The 20271-nt window shown below is 37.9% G+C and overlaps 2 protein-coding genes across 2 annotated transcripts in view; both read left to right on the top strand.

Annotated features, from left to right (window-relative positions):
- The first annotated feature begins 5956 nt into the window (after nucleotides 1-5956).
- Nucleotides 5957-20271, top strand: part of LOC139978057 (receptor-interacting serine/threonine-protein kinase 1-like) — a 117273-nt gene continuing 102958 nt past the window's right edge. Inside the window, exon 1 of the mRNA XM_071988008.1 lies at nucleotides 5957-5999. The gene's annotated coding sequence lies outside the window, so the exon portion shown is untranslated. The remainder of the gene's footprint in view (nucleotides 6000-20271) is intronic.
- Nucleotides 6589-20271, top strand: part of LOC139977280 (uncharacterized) — a 31472-nt gene continuing 17789 nt past the window's right edge. The window contains exons 1-2 of the mRNA XM_071986566.1: nucleotides 6589-6799; nucleotides 15504-15539. The gene's annotated coding sequence lies outside the window, so the exon portion shown is untranslated. The remainder of the gene's footprint in view (nucleotides 6800-15503; nucleotides 15540-20271) is intronic.

Here is a 20271-nt window from a genome sequence, read left to right as displayed (position 1 = left end):
GTTACCCTTAATCAGGCCATGTTTCTGTGTCATATAAAGTTGTCAAATCTGTATCGATATGTGTCAGTCAATGACCAGTGTAAGTATCTATTCAGTGGTTCAAAACGACTGATTGCATAGGAATAAAACGTATATTTACTTAACCCCTTATGACCTCTAGTTCTTTCGTTTCTATCTCACAATGCGAAACTTGGTGCCTCGCCCTATGATAATTGTCATAAGTCACGGAATATGTGTGTTTATGCTAATTTTACATCATTTTTCGCACCGCTTCAAGTTACAACAAATAAATTCCATTCTACTCTTCCCAGGGGATGAGGAGGATTCGGGGTGAGGGAGTGATGATGGGGAGGCGTTTGTCCCCCGTAGTGTTAATCAGAGGCTCATCTAAAAACCAAGTGGAAACGAAATCAGCGTGTATTTGCAACAATGGACAAACAGAAATATACACACCGTTGACCCTTTATTCTTGTTTGTTGAGCGGTTGGGGTTCCTTACCCATCTCGGATCATGGAATTTGCTAGCATCCTTCACAAACAGATACTAGTAAGATGAACGAAGATGAATTCAGGGTCATTCCATTTTTCTGACATGTATCCTGTGCTTTCCAATCGCTACGAGAGATCAAGAAAGATATTGAACCGTTCGAGGGCTTCGAAGCACTTCCCTTGGACAAACGGGAAGGATCCATTAGGACCACCATTACTCTCAGCCAACAACAGGGTATCTCCTCCTTATCGGAAATACGTCGCTCCTCTGAGCATACAGTCGTAAATTTACACAAAATTACCGAGTGCTTACAACACGCGAATAAGTCATAACCTCCTCCAACTCTTCAGCTGCCCACCCTCCTCCCACTTCCTGTAATTTCTTGAAAACATTGTTGTGTATGTTGGCCTCCTGGAAATAGCAGATCTTTAGCAGTAGCCTATTGTTTTCATTGATAAGGAGGAATACATTTCGGTTCAGTTTTACAAGTCTACAATGAGTATAAAGAAAGAAAGTCGAAAATATGGAATAATGGACCTTTGAAACACAAGAACCAAGCAAATCTGTATAAGGGTATGATGTTGGTTATCATATTCAGGTACGGACGCAACCAGCTGTTTTATAATCAATGGCACCATATCAAGGGCGGCGGAAGCACTTTTAATCTGGGGGGGGGGGGCACCGACATCAAAGGGCACTTTGCAGAAATTCGATTGGACTGATGCAGCCTTATATTTAGTACCCTTGATAACTCTTATTGTATTAACTTATTTGCGTATACACATCACTCCATCAACGTCCCGCCCCCCCCCCCCCTTCAAGGAAAATATGCATACTAGCACTGCAATATCCAATTTGCAAATTGGGAAACAAGGAACAAGTTTTCTTTTGAGACAAAATGAGGTGAAATCATGCTAGTTGCTAATGTAGGAATCTTCCGAATTAGAGTTTATTTCTTGTTAATATCTTAACCAATTTTTTCCATTCGAAATAGCTTTGAGTTTGACCCACAGAAATTCATTAAAAGTCAGGGGCGTAGCCAGGATTTGCAAAGTTGTATATGCACGACTATCTGAGCGGAGCGCCACCATCAGTTGGCGAGGAGCGTACAAGAAAATTTTTGGTTTTACAAACCCCTCAGATGGCCGGAAACGGCCCTTCCCGAGTGTTCATTCTGGTTCCCTGGCCTCTTGCTAACTTGAGACACCTCAATTTTTATGTAGAAAAAGGGCACATTTTTAACCTGAGGAAAAGTGGGGGGGCACGTGCCCCCTGTGCCCCCCCCCGGTTCCGCCGCCCTTGCACCATATTAATTATTTCACTCTGAATGGCAATTCAATTATCCATTGTAATGCATTGACACTAAATATATTACAAGTGAAGCAAATTCGGTGGAAAATGGATGAGTAGGGTTTTGTAACTGTATAGACATGACGTGTAAAACTTGAATACGAACCTATCGACAAGAAGAAAACTACAAAATACAGCAAATTTACAAATAAACAACGTATAAGCTAATATGTCACCATGGCAATCGACTTCAATTAACTTGTGCGACCCGGTGTCATAACTCTATGCTGCAGGAGTTTCGCCGTCAGGAGATCATTACTTGGAAAAATATATGGTAATCTTTTGAATACACTGATCTGTATATTATTTGACTCGAAGCTTTAAAGAAAACCTAAAAACCAGAGTAGACTCTGAGTTTTAATCAAAAATGGTCAATATTGTCTCACTTATTATAACACTGAAAGGTTTACACTGAACAGCTTTCGAAAGTACTTTCCAGTTCCCTTCTGAACCATCAAAGTATTCCAAAATGTAGAAATGGTTTCACTTTATAGACAATAACATCTTGTCTAAAAAAAAAAAACTACACGCGTGTTTTTGTCCCTTCTGCAGTTACTATTACTTGTCATATAGCCTCTGAAGAAAATCCTGCTAGAATCGAAACGTCAGGCCAACTTAATTTTACACAATAACATATCTTGGTAGGTGAATATGAGTTTAATTTTTCCTTGATAAATTTTTGAAGCAAATTACCATTATTGGACTTCCTAGCATCTTAAAAGGTTATACCTATGACCTCTAGCACTTCATTGCACACAGAAAAATAGTCATTCAGACTCCCGGTATAATTTGAGTTATTAACGGCAGTAAATGGAATTTTTTTTAAAACAAAATGATTTAATTCTTTGACATTTTGTAATATATACACACTTACACATGTAGTATTTATCAATCTTTAAGTTTAGTGGTATTTACTACACACTAATACATCTAATATTTATCACTAGTCAAGTTTCCTGTTCTCTACTACACACAATAGTACATAAAGTATGTATCACTAGTCAAGTTTCGTGTTCTTTACTACACACTGGTACATGTAATGTATATCATTCGTCAAGTTTCCTGTTCTTTACTACACACTTGTACATCTAGTATGTATCACTAGTCAAGTTTCGTGTTCTTTACTACACACTGGTACATGTAATGTATATCATTCGTCAAGTTTCGTGTTCTTTACTACACACTTGTACATCTAGTATGTATCACTAGACAAGTTTCGTGTTCTTTACTACACACTAGTACATCTAGTATGTATCACTAGTAAATTTTCGGGTTCTTTACACACCGGTACATCTAGTATTCATCACTCGTCAAGTTTCGTGTTTTCTACTACACACTAGCATATCTAGTATTTATCTAAATCTACAATCCTGCCAATGTATTTGGGGAGAGGTGTGCTGCAACTTCAACCAGCAAACAAATAAATTGAGGCGGAGAAAAAGTTATACAAAAAATGGTAATTGACCTTTTAGCTTTGATAATGTTTTTAAAAGAATCATAAGATGCTATTTGCAATTAACTGATGAACATAATAGGTTTTGTCCTTTGTAAAACACGTTTTTGCTTGATTACTTGTTTAACACTACAACTAGCATTTGGGAGGCACTTGGGTGAGGCACGAAGTTTTGGGAGGGCACGTGCACGCGACATTCTGTCAGGGAGTCAAAACATTAACTCCAAGCATATTCCCGTGGCAAACAATGTTACCCTGGTCATAAGACAATATTCCACACTGTTAGTTTAACACCCAATGTCAATATCTTGGCCCTTACTTGAGATATGGTTGATTGCATGTTCGCTTTTTTGACATGCTTTATCAGCGATTCTTACAAGGATCTATACTTCTGCGAATGCATATATGCCATAACCATATTTCTTACAATATTTTATACACAATACAAAAGACATATAGTCCAGACAATAGCAGTTCTTCTATAATCAAGTACTATTTGAGAGGTATTCAAAACAGTTAAACATTTTAGGCACTGTGCTATAAAAACAACTACTTCAATTTTACAGGTGATTCACACAAATACAATTAAACCAAGTGTCCTTTCAACAGACAAGTTATCACTCAAGATAAACTGTCCAACATCTTTCAATGTGACTGTTCTGTGGGTCAGCTATGTTCACCAGCAAGTAATGTAGACCTGTCAATTAGATCCTTTACCGCATTGTCGATGCCGTGATGACAATGAACAACTTGGCATGTGTAGTTTACAGATAACTGCCATAGGCAAGCTCTTCTATCAGTTAAACATTGACACTGGGTTTCAATACGCAAAAAATTAACATTATTTTCAACCGCATGACCAGCATGCGTCTAATATCTTAGAAGTATTAGTTTCTAAAGCATTTGAAAGCACACGGAAGGACAATAGACTAGATTCTCTGTTATTTGCCATGCTTCTCTTTTTCTTTGTCGTCTCAGCAATCGTCGAAACAATGAAGCACACCTTCGAATACTTTGACGTTGGTCTGAAGTATGTTAATAGTAATATATGGAACATATATTTAATCAACACAAAGCTGACTTAGTGCGGTTTCAAATTGTGAAGACGTTGAAATGGTAACCACTGTTCTGAAATTGTCAAACATTAGGAATGGATTACTTCAAGTCATAGTGAGGACAGTGACAGAAGCATACAAACTAATACTTTATTCGTGTTAAGTTGCACAATAGTAGATGCCACATACATATACGAAAGTCTCGCAAATAATATCGAAATAACTTAAACAAAGCGACAAAGCAAGCAAAGAGGTGCAGAGGGGGAATCATGAGAATTCTGCTACCAAAGAAGTAAATCATTTAAGAGATGTCGAGGCTCATTTTGGGCAGAGAAATGTTAGGCAAAACAATATTGAGATGGATTTATAAAGGCATAAGTATGAACGAAAGATATATCGACCTTAACTTCTGACTGATCTTCGTGTGAATATATTTATCGACACATAATATCTTCAAGCATTTATCTATGTATATAGAAAAATCGTAGCTGGATTTTGCACTGGCTAGAGTGTAAACGTCTATCTCGTATTTCGTCTGTGATATGCTACATCTTACGCAGTTACCTCTTAGCAAGATTACATACTAGATGGATGCCCAAACTGAAGGTTCAGGGGGCTGAACAGAGATTTTGGATCCCCTCAACAAGCATTTTTCTGAACATATGGATGGATGTGTTTCTCTTTTACCTTCCTTCAGGGGTGTATTAGCCTACCGGTTTGCCACTTCGAAATTGGTGCCCTGCTCGGTACAAGAATTCTTCTTCGTCGCAAAAGATGCTATTCTCGTCCAAGACGTCAAATTTATCGCAATTTATGCTACGGTCCACCTTGCCTTCGTTCCCTTCAATCGCGTTTGTTTTTTATTTTGCCCTCTACAAGTCTTAGTGTTGGTGATAGTTTCCATATATACCGTAATAGTCTGTGGTTGTATTGGCGCCTTAATTTCATCTGTATTTTACTTATCTAAACAAATTGGATCAAACGTAGTATACCTATCAAACAAACCAATTCTTTTAAACTCGGAAGAAGAATTTTGTGCATAAATTATTCGGAGGTTTAATTCATTTGTCTTTAACGCTAAGGTGGAGGTTTTCAACTTGATATGTTTCCTGGTTAGGGAAGTGATTTGTAATTTACGCAAAATAAGAATTTGATTTTAATTGCCCTCGTAATTTTGGTCTACTTGATGTTAATGATAACGTTTCAATTAATATTAATACGTCATCACTTTGTGATATTTTTGGCTTTGGTTTTTTCAATGTATGACAAGGAAGTAGTAATAAAATACAATTTGTGGTTAAAGGACCGCTATCTCAATTTACATAATTTGAGAGCGAACAACGCAAACCATAAATGAATGAATGAACAAACGAATGAATGAATGTATGGATGAATATATAAATGAATGAACAAACAAACAATTAAATAAATGGATGAATAAATGGATGAATGAACAAATAAACAAAAGAATCAATGGATGGATGGATGGATAAAATAATTATATTTCTGTTGGTTTTTCCTTGATATTTGTGAAATGTTTGCATATCTGTTAAAGTTCTTTACCGTAAGGTTAATCAATAAATGCAACACATGTGTGGATAAAGTGGATAAATCACTCTCGTTCCATGAGAAAAGCAAACATCTTCTCTCTAAACTGTATTTATTATTTATCATTTTATTATATTCCATTTGTGACAGGCTGTCATAGACAGTGATTTTCCGAACAATACTTGTTGGCCATCCGTTTTGGTTGATGACCCCAATCAAGTGTGACATTTTCCAATTAGAGATATAGGCTAAGAGTGGGGTAAGGTTTAATTTGTCTTGGCCTTATGTTTAGGCCGCAACGGCTCAGATAGGATATCATATTGTCAATTTTAGGATTGTCAATTTGAGCGATTCAACTTAGATTGTGGTGAATACGCTTGCTGTGCGAAATCGAACTACTATATGGGTGGCTGTTGCTATACCTAATTTCACTAGAAAACACAAAGGGTACCCTACACAATGATACAACCAGGCTATTGTCATACAGTGTTTATATGGCTGATCACGCAAGCACATTCACTTTCGGTCGGTGGATATTCTTAGCTAACACGTACGCTCTTTTGTTTTACCATGTTATCCACGTCTGTAAAGCGAAAGTACTATAATTGAATGACTTTGAACTTGATTGAACCGGCACTGCAGTATATCAGGGATTAATGTTTGACTCCTTTATCGTGCATACCACAGCGCGTGTACTACTGTTTCTCATGCAGTATCATGTATGCGTCGTACCGTACAATCAGTTTTAATACGTGCGAATGTACACGAATTGTTAACACAGCATACAGTGACTGTGCCTAAACAGGAAGCAATGTGTATCCCTTGTAATACAATTGGATATTACACTGAAGATAACTGGTAAAGGAAGGAAGTCTTAGTGACAACAATATTGTTGATACGTTAGGTAAGTGATAAACTAGACTGCCATTTTCTTGACATGAATTAATGATATCGCGTACAATAATTAATAAGTCGTATAAGAATTGTGTTATTATCTATGAATCGATAAATTGGATTTTGAACAACGGACCCAATGTCGGATATCCGTAATCATGGGCGGCGATCACGGGGGGGGGGGGGGAGTGGACCTGTCCACCACCCCAATATTTTAGGTTGGGGATATAGTATCTAATATCCCCCCAATATTTGGTGGCATAGTTTTTTTTAGCATATGTTTAGTATTTTTTGTGACATCGCTAGTCATTTCAAAATAGAAACTGCTGAGATGCAACTTACAAGGCATGGGAAGTGCCATTTCCAGCGATCTGGGAGGCATATTCGGCCAAAATTTTCTTTTGCGCTTCGCGCCAACTTATGGTGGCGCTACGCTTAGAAAGTCTGGGTACAAGCTTTGCCCTTCTCTTGGCGAATTCCTCGCAAGGCGCCTGTCTAACCGTGTCACAAGTTGTTACTATATATAACAGAGAGTAGTTTTTACTCTTTTTTTTCGAAATGAATAGCTAGACGGACCGCATCCGTAATGAAATTTGGTTTGCCGATGAAAAAGGAAAATAGGGCTGTAGCAAACATATATATGTATATATATATATTAGCCCTAACCCTAACCCTCACTATTTTTTTTATGACATCGCTAGTCATTTCAAAATAGAAACTGCTGAGATGCAACTTACAAGGAATGGGAAGTGCCATTTCCAGCGATCTAGGAGGCATATTCGGCTAAAATTTTCTTTTGCGCTTCGCGCCAACTTATGGTGGCGCTACTCTTAGAAAGTCTGGGTAAAAGCTTTGCCCCTCCCTTGGCAAATTCCTCTCAAGGCGCCTGTCTAACCGTGTCACAAGATGTTACTATATATAACAGAGAGTAGTTTTTACTCTTTTTTCGAAATAAATAGCTAAACGGACCGCATCCGTAATGAAATTTGGTTTGCCGATAAAAAAGGAAAACAGGGCCTAACCCTCACCCTCACCCTAACCCTAACCCTCACCCTCACCCTCACCCTATATATATATATATATATATATATATATATATATATATATATATATATATATATATATATATACATATATATATATATACATATATATATATATATATAGTCTGTTCAAAGTATCTCTTTCGAGATCCGGCTTTAGGAATCACAAATGATTTCGAGTTGGTTAGCATCATGTTTGATCTCTAGAGTAAGGCAAAATATGTCACCAAAAACAGAACTAGTATTGTTCGATACAGGTGGCGGGCGCCTACAGTGGAATTACGACATTCCTTACCGGTTTCGAACCTCTGGACATACAATCAGCGTCCATAGCCTAGTGGTTAGGGTGTCCGCGTACAGAGCGGAAGGCCCGTGGTTCGAATCCCGGTGGAGGCTGAAAGTTTCTTCTCTGTTCTTGATTTTCCAACTCATTACGATTTTCATTTATATATATATATATATATATATCATATATATATATAAATATTTATATATATATATATATATATATATATATATATATATATATAAATATTTATATATATATATATATATATATATATATATACTTCCAATCACTTATCTAATTCAATTATTGTATCTCACTCGAGATCCAGCCTTTCTCTAAATGCAGCATAGTTGTTTAACAGTTTATCCGTTATTCCTATGTATACATATATATATATATATATATATATATATATATATATATATATATATATATATATATATATATATATATATATATATATATATATAATAAATAATCCGTGAGATTATTTATCCAAATCATATGTGGCGGTGGCTGAAACTTCATCCAACACATGCTGCATGAGGTAAATGACTCTTCGTGGTCGTTTCTGTGACCTGTGACCGTACAGCATGTTGTCACTCATGATTATTATCATAATGTCTGTCCATCCCTTGTGTATTAGTGTAAGTACGTACAATCATATATATGATTCACATCGATATGGGTTCACTGGGTTTTAATTTGGCCTGTTTCCTACAAGATTTTTAAGCGCAGGCGCGTAGCCAAATGGGGGGGGGGGAGCGAAGGGTGGAGACCGCCCCTCCCTCGAGCATATTTTTTGGGTATTTATTATGATATCGAAGTTTTATAGTAGCCGTTATAAGAGGTTTTAATATTTGTACACCAATAAATTCACTGTGTCTGAATTTTCAAAAATTCCTTAACCAACATTGTTCATCATACTTCCCTCTACTCGTGCAATTTATTACCGGTCTGTTAAGGGTTGAAGGGGGTTTTCCTTTATTGCAAGTGGTTGTCCATTAGATGAAAGTTTGTGCAACATTATGGGTATGTTTTGAAGTGAATTTATTATTCAAATTCTGAACAAATAATGAGCTCAAAACCTTGAAAAGTGGGGCTGACGGGTGTAATGATTGTTGTTATTCTAAGATATCGCCCTCTATTACCAGAGAGAGCATAACCCTGTAACGTATTGAAGAACATAATAAACCGACATAAAAATCCACAAGATTCTCCACTAATATTTACATGGTGACAGAATTGGGATCGATTTTTTGCAATGGAAGGCCTACGTCCACCGGAGAATCTAATTTTGACAGGAAATGTTGCTGAACAGTGGAAGTTTTGGAAGCAGAAATTTACACTTTATAAACATGCTTCAGGCCTAAGCGCAAAGGACCCTATAGTACAGTGTAGTACGTTGCTACACATAATAGGCGATGATGCATTACAGGTATACAATACGTTTACTTTCGCGACTGACGAAGACAAAAAGGACCTAAACGTCCTGATACAAAAGTTCGAAGAGCATTTCTTACCACAGAAAAACGTAACATTTGAGCGACACGTATTCAATACGACATTTCAACGCGACGGTGAATCATTTGAACAATTTTTGACCGAGTTGAAAAATCTTGCTAAGACATGTGATTCTGGCACACTCACAGATGACCTTGTGAAAGATAGAATTGTGGTCGGACTCCGAGATGATGCTGTTCGAGCAAATTTGCCTGCAAAGAAAGACCTAGACCTTGCCAAAGCTGCAGAAATATGCAAAGCTTCAGAAAGAAGTAAAGCTCAGATGACACAACTGAACAAATCTACGCGACAAAGTACAAGTGAAAGTGAAGTGTACACAGTCTATCATAACAGAGGTAACAAAGCAAATAACGATAAGCCTAGACAGTCTCGAAACTATGATAGGTCTAACACACAAAGCAATAGGCCTAGCTCAACTCGACACCAGTGCAGTAAATGTGGTTATAACCATGATCGCAGTGGATATTGCCCAGCAGAAGGGAAATCTTGTAATAATTGTGGCAAAACAAACCATTTTGCCAATATGTGCCGAACAAAATTAAATCAGTCAAAAGGCTCCAAGATACAACATGACAGACGTAACCAACACAAGGTACATACAGTAGACGCGGCAAACAGTGATACCGGTACAGAAGGATCCGGCAACTCAGACTTTTTCATTGACGTTCTAGAGTCTCAGCAATGCAAAACAGCTGATAGTGAATGGAACATCAATTTGTTAGTCGAAGATGAGAAAGTCAACTTCAAGCTTGACACTGGATCACAATGCAATGTGATTTCTTCATCAGTTCTGGAAAACATGGAGAATGTGAAGTTGCAGAGATCAAAGATGCATCTGATAACTTACTCAGGACACAAGCTACAACCAATGGGGAAGTGTGTACTCCTCTGTGAACACAAAAATCGCTACTATGACCTCAGTTTCCAAGTCGTCAAAGGAATGAAGAAGCCCTTACTTGGCTTGAAAGCGTGCACAGCCCTAGGACTGATTCAACGTATCGACAGTGTGGAGTCATCGAAAACTCCAGAACCACAGGACAATTACAGTGATGTATTTAAAGGACTTGGTTGTTTGCCAGGTAAAGTGACACTCAAAGTAAAAGAAGGTAGTAGGCCAGTAGTTCACCCGCCCCGTAAAGTTCCCATTGCATTGAGAGAAGAGGTAAAAGAAGAGCTAAAACGTATGGTTGATTTAGATGTGATAGAGAAGGTCACTGAACCAAGTGATTGGGTTAGTAGTATGGTAACTGTCATAAAACCTGATAGAAAGAGGGTACGGATATGTTTAGATCCAAAAGATCTGAATGAGGCATTAGATAGAGCTCATTATCCAATGAAAACAGTGGAAGAAATCATAACTAGGCTTCCACAAGCTAAAGTTTTTAGTACTTTTAGTACTTTGGATGCAAATTGTGGGTATTGGCAGTTGGCCTTAGACTCAAAAAGTTCAAAATTATGTACTTTCAACACACCCATAGGGAGGTATAGGTACAAAAGGTTGCCTTTCGGTATTAATGCTGCCCCCGAAATATTCCAAAGAGTCATGTCAGAATTATTCGATGATTTAAGTGGTGTAGAAGTCATGATGGATGACATCATTGTGTGGGGAGCTGATGAGGCTGAGCATAACATTAGGCTACAAAATGTCTTACAAAGATGTTAAGAAAACAATCTAAAACTAAACATAGACAAGTGTAAGTTTAAAGTCAGTGAAGTCAAATATATTGGTCACATATTGACATCAAATGGTATAAAACCTGACCCAAAGAAAATAGAGGCAATTCAGGAAATGCAGCCTCCAACAAATGTAACTGAGCTAAAGAGATTTCTGGGAATGATAAATTATGTTGCTAAGTTTATTAGGAAATTATCAGCTATCTCTGAACCTTTGAGAGTGCTCCTGCGTAAAGAAACAGTATGGCATTGGGAAGAAGAACAGGAAAAATGCTTCAATTCCCTAAAACAATTGATAACTAAAACTCCAGTACTACAGTATTTCGACACCAACAAACCTGTAACAGTAAGCGTGGATGCTTCAAAAGGTGGAGTTGGGGCTGTACTACTGCAAAATGAAAAACCAGTTGCATATGCATCAAAAACGTTCACAGATGCACAAACAAGATATGCACAAATTGAAAAAGAGTTGGCCGCTATTGTATTTGGATGCGAAAAATTCCATCAATATATATTTGGCAGGATGACATACATTGAAACTGATCATAAGCCCCTAGAGGCTATATTTAGGAAACCATTAAGTGTAGCACCCCGAGGTTTCAGAGAATGTTGCTTAAGTTGCAAAAGTATCAGCTTACAGTTAATTATAAGAAAGGCTGTGAATTATATGTTGCTGATGCTTTAAGTCGTAGTTATTTACCTGATACATCAGATGAAGTTAATGGCAGCTTACATATCATGGAATGTGTAGTATCTCCTTTGCCAATTTCAAATTCAAAATTGACAGACATAGAGAATGAAACACAAAAAGATCCAGTTTTGGCAAAGCTTCATCAGCAAATTGTTTCAGGATGGCCAAACAGTAAACAAACTCTGGACAAAGATTTAACTCCATATTGGGCTTGCCAAAGTGAATTGACAGTTGAGAATGGGTTAATTTTCAAAAATGAAAAGGTGCTCATTCCTGTGAAATTACGAAAAATGATGCTTGGAAAAGTTCACCAAGGGCATCAAGGAATCGAAAAAACTAAAAGGTTGGCAAGAGATCTAATGTATTGGCCAAACATGGCAGTGCAAATCACAGAAACAATTGAAAATTGTGATGTTTGTAATCGTTTTAGACATCAAAACCAAAAGGAGCCACTGAAGAAACATGAAAGCCCAGTGCGCCCATGGCAAAATGTGGGAACAGATCTTTTTGTGTATGATTCAGACACCTACATAGTAATGGTAGACTATTACTCCAGTTACTTTGAGGTTCAGAAATTATCCAAGACTAAGTCAAATCAAATAATTCAGTTTTGTAAACAACAGTTTGCTAGATTCGGTATCCCTAGCATAGTAGTCTCTGACAATGGGCCACAGTATTCATCTGTTGAATTCAAGGAGTTTAGCAGAGCATATGGCTTTAAGCATGTGACATCTTCGCCATTGTATCCTCAATCTAATGGTAAAGCAGAAAAGGCGGTTCAAATAGCTAAGAACCTAATTCGAAAATCCAAGCTTTCTGGACAAGACCCCTATATTGCTTTGCTTAATTACAGAAACTCTCCCCAAAGAAGGAATCGATTCGCCGGTACAAATGTTAATGAGCCGACGAACCCAAACACTACTTCCAACTTCACCCGCCTTGTTAAAAAGCAAAACACCAAAGAATGTTCAACAGAAATTCAAGAAAAGGGCACACAATCAGGAGAAGTACTATAACCGTGGTGCTAAGTCTTTGCCCCCCATAAGTGTTGGAGAGTCAATGAGTGTCAGATTTGGCAAAGAGTGGAAACCTGCAGTGGTAGTTGCCAAGTCTCCCTATCCCAGATCATATGTTATTCAAGTTGGTTCTCAGCAATATCGAAGAAATCGTAGAGATCTGAGAAAAGTGAGACCTAAGTATGAAATACCATATGTGCAGGATATTGATGACAATCAACCTGCAAACGACATTGTTGACCCTGACCCGGTTTGTTCAAGAAGAGGACGGATACTCAAACCAAATTGTGATCCAAACTTTTCGTATTATTGATCGATGGGTTGACAAATGACAACTTTAGGAAATTATGTGTTTTGTGTAATCATTTATTTATTACATGTTCAGTTTGATTTTTATATGTGATGTCTCACTTCCTTAAAAAAAAAAGAAAAAAAAAAGGGAGATGTAATGATTGTTGTTATTCTAAGATATCGCCCTCTGTTACCAGAGAGAGCATAACCCTGTAACGTATTGAAGAACATAATAAACCGACATAAAAATCCACAAGATTCTCCACTAATATTTACAACGGGTATTGTGGGGCGTTGCGTAGAATTACCTACAAAAGCAATAGTCCATAGGAGATGCGATGAGGTCGAACATGATGTGTGACTGGTGACAACCTTGAAGAAGGTTATGAATGAAAAAAAAACTATTAGGAAAAACTTGGTTCTGAGGCAAAATTGTACATCTGGTTGGTCATTTTCAAGCCCGAGAAGTGCCATTTCCGGTGATCTAAGGGGCTATCAAAACCAGACATTTTCTTGTACGCTGCGCGCTAACCAATGGTGGCGCTCCGCTTTGATAGTAATTCGCCTGCATCCAAGCAAATGACAAGTAACAGTAACAGAAGGGACAAAAACACGCACAGAATACAGACAGGTTGATGAGCATGGTGAACACAAAGAGATGTATGTAAGGGGATTAGAAGACAAGGGATGGAGAGAAGAAAGAAAGAAACCAGCAGGGGAAGAGAAGAGGTAGGAGATAAACAGTGGAGGGACAAACAGAGGATTAAGGGAAGGAGGTAGGAAATAAAATGGGGAAGGACAAAGACAGAAAGGTGTGGAGAAAAAAATGGTGGAAGATATCTATGAGAAGAGGAGTGATGGGGGGGGGGGAGGGAGAAGGAGGGGGACAGAAGAAAGTTAGTCATGTCCTCCTGAATGTTGAACCCATGAGGTTGAATGGTGCGAAGGCGTTGCATCCACAGCCTCACTCTGCAGATTCGTACTAGGTCATGACGGCTACCTAAGGCCATTCAATCCCTTGTAGGGACATGTCGTTAATGGTGTGGTTGGGAAGGTTAAAGTGTTCTCCAACTGGGGTCTCAGTCTTCATGGTGTTGACTGTGGATCTGTGACCATAGAATCGCTTCTTGAGGGTGGTTTTGGTTTCGCCAACATACTGGATGCCGCAAACTCTACAAGATATCAGATAGATGATATTAGTGGTTGTGCAAGTGACCATGAATGTGATGTGACCCTTAGTCTTGTGTGTAAGTTGCATGCTGTGGCTGGTGATAGAATTGGATTCAGCAACGTGGTAGCTGCATATAATACATCTCGAAGTACGATCACATTTGAAAGTACCATGCTGAATGGGTGTAGGGTTAGAAGTTAGAGGTGGAACAGCAGCACGCACAAGAAGGTCTCGTAGGTTGCGTGGTCGCCTGTATGCGATGGTGGCTCGTTGGAGTCCATCTAAAGTGAGGAGAATGTTGTGGTTGTAAGAGGTGATTTGCTGACGAGGAGGAAGATTTGAGAAGAAAGTAACAACCAGAGGGAGCTTGTTGTCGCAATCTCGTCCATTTTTGTCTTTCAAAGTAGATGATCTGAATGGCTTCACGCACCCTTCTGGCACTATGGCACCTGGCAGTAAGGTGTTTTTCCAAAGCACCTGTATGGCAAATGGAAGAGGAATTGTTAGAGCAAATGCAAAGAAGACGAAGTGCTTGACTGTAACAATTCTAGACTTGTAGTGACGGGGATGTCAGCTGGAAGAATGGAGATACTAGTGTGTCTGTGGGCTTGGTGTATAAGTCTGTAGAGAGAGATCCGTGTTCCTTGTGAACAGTCACATCGAGAAAATTAACCTGTTGGTGAGAGTAATCAGAGTTGAATTAGATGGTGCTGTGCAAATAATTGATGTGATTGATGAATGTGAGCAGGTTAACATCATCACTGGTCCAAACGAAGAAGGTGTCATCAATGTAGCGCCATCAGATGAGAGGACGGCAGGGAGCTGTACTGAGCATGCATTCGTCAAGGCTAGACATAAACAGGCAAGCAAAGGAAAGAGCCATCCTGGTACCCATGGCAGTTCCATGTATTTGAAGGTAATGCTTGTCCATGAACGTAAAGTTGTTTTTGGTGAGAACCTGTTGCATTAGAAATTTTATGTGAGATGTCAGAAATAACTTTTCTCTTCCTTCCAGACCTGTGACGTACGGAGCAATAGACCATGATCAATGGTAAGAGAGACAGAGATTCATGTTCATGTTAATTAGTAACGGTCATTTATGCACAGGGAAGGCGGTGTTACTACATAAAAAAGAAATAACAGTATTAGACTTTGATTCTCATCAGGGAGGAAAGATTTATTACTGATGTGTAAAGAACAGGAAACGAAGATAAAGCCGTTACAAAGTTATATCTCGATATGATGATAGAACTGTTCTCAAAGTCAAGTTTAGGTGCTGCCTAAATTTATTCCTTCCACACACAGTCAAAGAAAAGCTATGCAACGAAACTGATAGACTTTTAATACTACAAGATTTAGTCCGATGATGTGGTGTGTTAGAAGACTCACACAATATTCGAATATATCTTTAAAAAAGTAATCTGTCAACCCCACCCCCTCCAGCAGATGCTTACTGATTATTTTATTTCACTCTGCTGATGTGCAGATTATAATTCGTTACTAGTTCAAAAAGTATCGAAGAAGCTTTGTTTAAATGTTAAGTAAATCCTTAGTTGTCTTCGCAAAATCAATTTTCACAGGTTATTGACTGTGAAAGGAAATGAAAAAAAAAAACACATTTTAAAAGTGTCTTGTATTGTTGCATGAGAAAAGTAATGTATTAACATCACTCAATGCCATATAACTATTCAACAGTGTTACCGTAGTGTAACAATTTGCTCTACACACAAAGGGCTCACTCCATAAATATATACTCAAATCTCCCATATCTTTACTGTACGGGGGAGGGGGGGGGTGGGTAAGCAACATGCTGCTTTGTGGGGTAATTAAAATTTATCCCTTTATTACACTAAATTGATCCAACAACGATGTCCTGCTCTCTTAAAATGATAGACTGAAGAATTCAGTCTTCTTTGAGACTGAAATTTTTTTCAGTGTTATACACTGAGCTTAGACTGAGAAACACTCTACTTAGACTGTATTATCAGTTACACCGTTCAGTCGCTGTTTTGGACTGACTGTATTAACCAATCAGCTAATCACATGTGGCATGGCATCTTACCATTTTCAGTCTCTGTATTCCACTGAAAAATGTATCCAATCAGAGAATAGAAATGCGCCTACGTCATCCGAAAACTTGCAAATACGCCGCACAAAAATATGTGACAACGAGCGCTACAATTTGTGTACATATATACTACTATATTCTTCGCTTAGCCAGGTACTCGCTGTACTGTACATACGCACGTCGTACACACAGCTAGGCATGAACGAGACAGACGACCATATGTCTAAGCTAGAGTAAAGGTTATAAATTAGCAATGGCTGAGTCTTTAAGAACTTTACTTACAAATAAAGGTTTCCACGAAGAAGTGATAACAGTGTTCGAGGGTATGTATGTATGTTTTTTGCTGTTTTCCAATTAATACAGAATAAAAGCTTGGCAGTTCGTAACGTTAGTTATTCTAGGCTTGTGCGCGAGGCAGGCCTAGCTAGGCTGTACCACAGGCACTCGTAACGTTATGTAGGTGTATAGTATATAAACACGGAGCTTATATACTATACACCTACATAACGTTACGAGTGCCTGTGGGCTGTACTATAGCAAATAGGGCCTAGGCTATTGTTATAATTGGTGGGGCCTATTTACACGATCGTCGGGCGAATAAGCAGGCCGGTCCTGCATGTGTACCCGATCGTCGGGCAAATCAGCCCGCCTGTCATGCATATGTACCCGATCGTCGGGCGAATAAGCACGCTTGTCCTGCAATATGTACTCGATCGTCCCAAAATGAATCTAGCCTAGGCCTAGGCTAGGTTAACCTCATAACAAATACTTGAACATAATAATGCTGAAGAAATTGCAAAACACAGTACTATTATGCATAGATTGTAAGCACCCTTAATTATTTGAAAAATGTAGTGACTGCTACAGCCATTACATTTACAGTATGAAGCTATCACGGTACCAGATCGTCGGGCAAATTAGACCGCCTGTCCTGCATATGTACCCAATCGTCGGGCGAATAAGCACGCTTGTCAGGACTGCAATATGTACTCGATCGTCCCAAATGAATCTAGGCTAGGTTAACCTCATAACAAATACTTGAACATATATAATGCTCAAGAAATTGCAAAACACAGTACTATTATGCATAGATTGTAAGCACCCTTAATTATTTGAAAAATGTAGTTACTGCTACAGCCATTACAGCATGAAGCTATCACGATTCTGTTCAACTATTACCATTGTATTTAAATCATGTGGAAACTGGAAAAGAATTTGTATGCTTTTGTTATTTTATTAAACATATAGTGGGCCATCAGTCTTTATGATAAGATTTTACAGTAATATTACCATTCACTAATCTTATGAAATCAGTTTCTTTTTACAAGCAGATAGACATATTAGTGAAATCAGTAGGCTAAAATGTAAATCATATTCCTTGTTCACTGGTTTTCTATGCTGATGTAATGGAATCAGGAGATGTCATGAACAATTTATCCTTAAAAAGAGAAATTTCTGAAAACAACTAACAACAAACCTTGCTTTGTAACCATGTACCTGCCAAAATCAACATGATAACCCATAAATGTTCGGTTGAATTTGAATCCACCTTCACATAACACATCTCACCCGCCATGGATGACATATTGCTGCCTATCGTGAATCGATATATCACCTTCGTACAATGCCAGTCATGTTCTTGTTTCTCCATTCTCTCCTAAATATTATTCTAGTCTAGTCCACATCGAACTCTACCTCTCAACATATCTTTTTTTAAGAATGTTTTGATTTATACCATATTGCTTGTCCTTTATCACATTTATTTTTATCTTCACCAAACAGGAGGGCACAGATATTGAGAGCGCAGCACCGGGCAGACAAGGACAATATTGGCAGCCTTTCATCCTATCTCTTGAACCAGAATTGAACCCCAAACAATTCTTCATTCTGGCAGATAAACTGGCCATTCCAGCAGGGACAGAGGCGTAGAACATACATTTAACATAGACTATGCTCCCCCTCTACAACACTAGTTTTGTGAGTTCCATGCTTCCATGGTGTATGGAATTTTGCAACCAACAGAAGTGAAGTCTCTCGTCCACATCTATAAGGGCAGCTAGCATGGAGTTACTTCAAGTAGTGAATGTTACTTTCTTATTGTTCTGTAGTCCGGAACCACGTGTGTCAGCATGGAGTAGCTTTAAAAGGGTGTGAAGACTCGTGCAAAAAGAACGTCTAATGCCGGTAATCTGACCTAATTTCGAATAAGGTGTAACAGAAGTGTTAGACACTGCCATCGATCCCAGAAAATACAAACACAGCTTGCTACCGTCGGTAATTAGACACTAGTGTACAGTCAGTACATACAACTGTGGTCAATACCCACATTACAGTGTATAAACGATACAGCGATGAACATCGCAGGTCCAGCTAAAGATATCAAGGTATCTCGTTTCATTACTGTCTGTCTTTTTTAGCGACATGAACAAACATCACTTGCAAGAAACAGAGAGTTTACTTTTTCAGATGGCTGCATGCTGTTTGGGACAAGTCTTCAATGCCTTTAAGGAGTAACTAACACATACCCTAAAACGTTAAATTGATTACCCGGAGTTTTCCAACAGTTTTATATGAATAGGGAGGGCTCCAGAAATAAATATTTAATTGATTTTTGGTTTTTAAAAATGTTTTTTAATGATACTAATTTAATTATGAATGTAATTAAACAAACACCTAGTTGCCAAAAAACTTTGTTGTATGATTTTTCGAGCATGTTATTTTAATGTTTACTTTAATGTTCCCACATTTCACTGCACTCACTACAGTATGTTGAAGGTTTATTTAATTAAGCAATTAATTAAGCTAATATTATTTATTGTGCACAATATTCCATAATTTTTTCCATGAAAAGCAAGTAACCTGATTATTATAAAGTCAGTAACTGTAGAAAATTCCATTTGAGAATATCCTTTCCTCATTATTCCCCCCTCCCCCATTTTTTTTTTTTTAACTTTAGTGATGTAATGAGTCAAAACTGTTTTCAATTTTTTAGTCGACTCTCGAGTGACATTTCTTTTTCAGCTAGAGGTCGACATTAAATGACTCACGTCAGATAATTTTTAAAACTTTAAAATTTGAATGAAATCCCAATCAAAATCACTATATATGATTACTGTACTATCAGAAAGTTAAGAAATAATTGAGGGTAGTTTAATAGTCACATGTACTGTTTTTGCATACAAATTTGCTTTATATGAATGCCATATCATGAAATTGTGAATGCAGTATATAATAATTCATGTTTATCTAATAGCCATTATGAAGTATGTGCCATTCTGTCAACTGCTTGCTTGTAATATTTTGTTTTGTGTGTGGTGGATAATGACTTTCAGCAATCGCTAATCTATATCATTGAAACACAAAGTATTAAATGTTGACCGCACTGATATATAGTTTAACCATTCCTAATATTTTATAAATAACCTGCTGAAAATTTGTCATATGTTTTCTCCATTTTGAAATCATTCTAAGAAATTGTTGCTGCTATACATTAATGATTCACAACTGGAAAAAAGGCAATGTACCAGATCCATTGTTCTATCGTCGTGTTTCCATCCTATCCCTTTTGTAAAGGCAGGATTGTATAGTTACTACATCCTTTACAGTGGAAAATTTAAAGTTCAGTGAGTTAGGGAGATGGGATCAGCTGGGTATATAACGACTCAATTTACAGCTGTGTTGTCAATGAATTCCAGGGTATTACCACCTGGTGGTG

This window comes from Apostichopus japonicus, chromosome 12, assembly GCF_037975245.1.
Source record: "Apostichopus japonicus isolate 1M-3 chromosome 12, ASM3797524v1, whole genome shotgun sequence".
Lineage (NCBI taxonomy): Eukaryota > Metazoa > Echinodermata > Holothuroidea > Aspidochirotida > Stichopodidae > Apostichopus > Apostichopus japonicus.
Note: the sequence above shows the minus strand (reverse complement) of the source record. Positions and strands in the feature narration are given on the sequence as shown.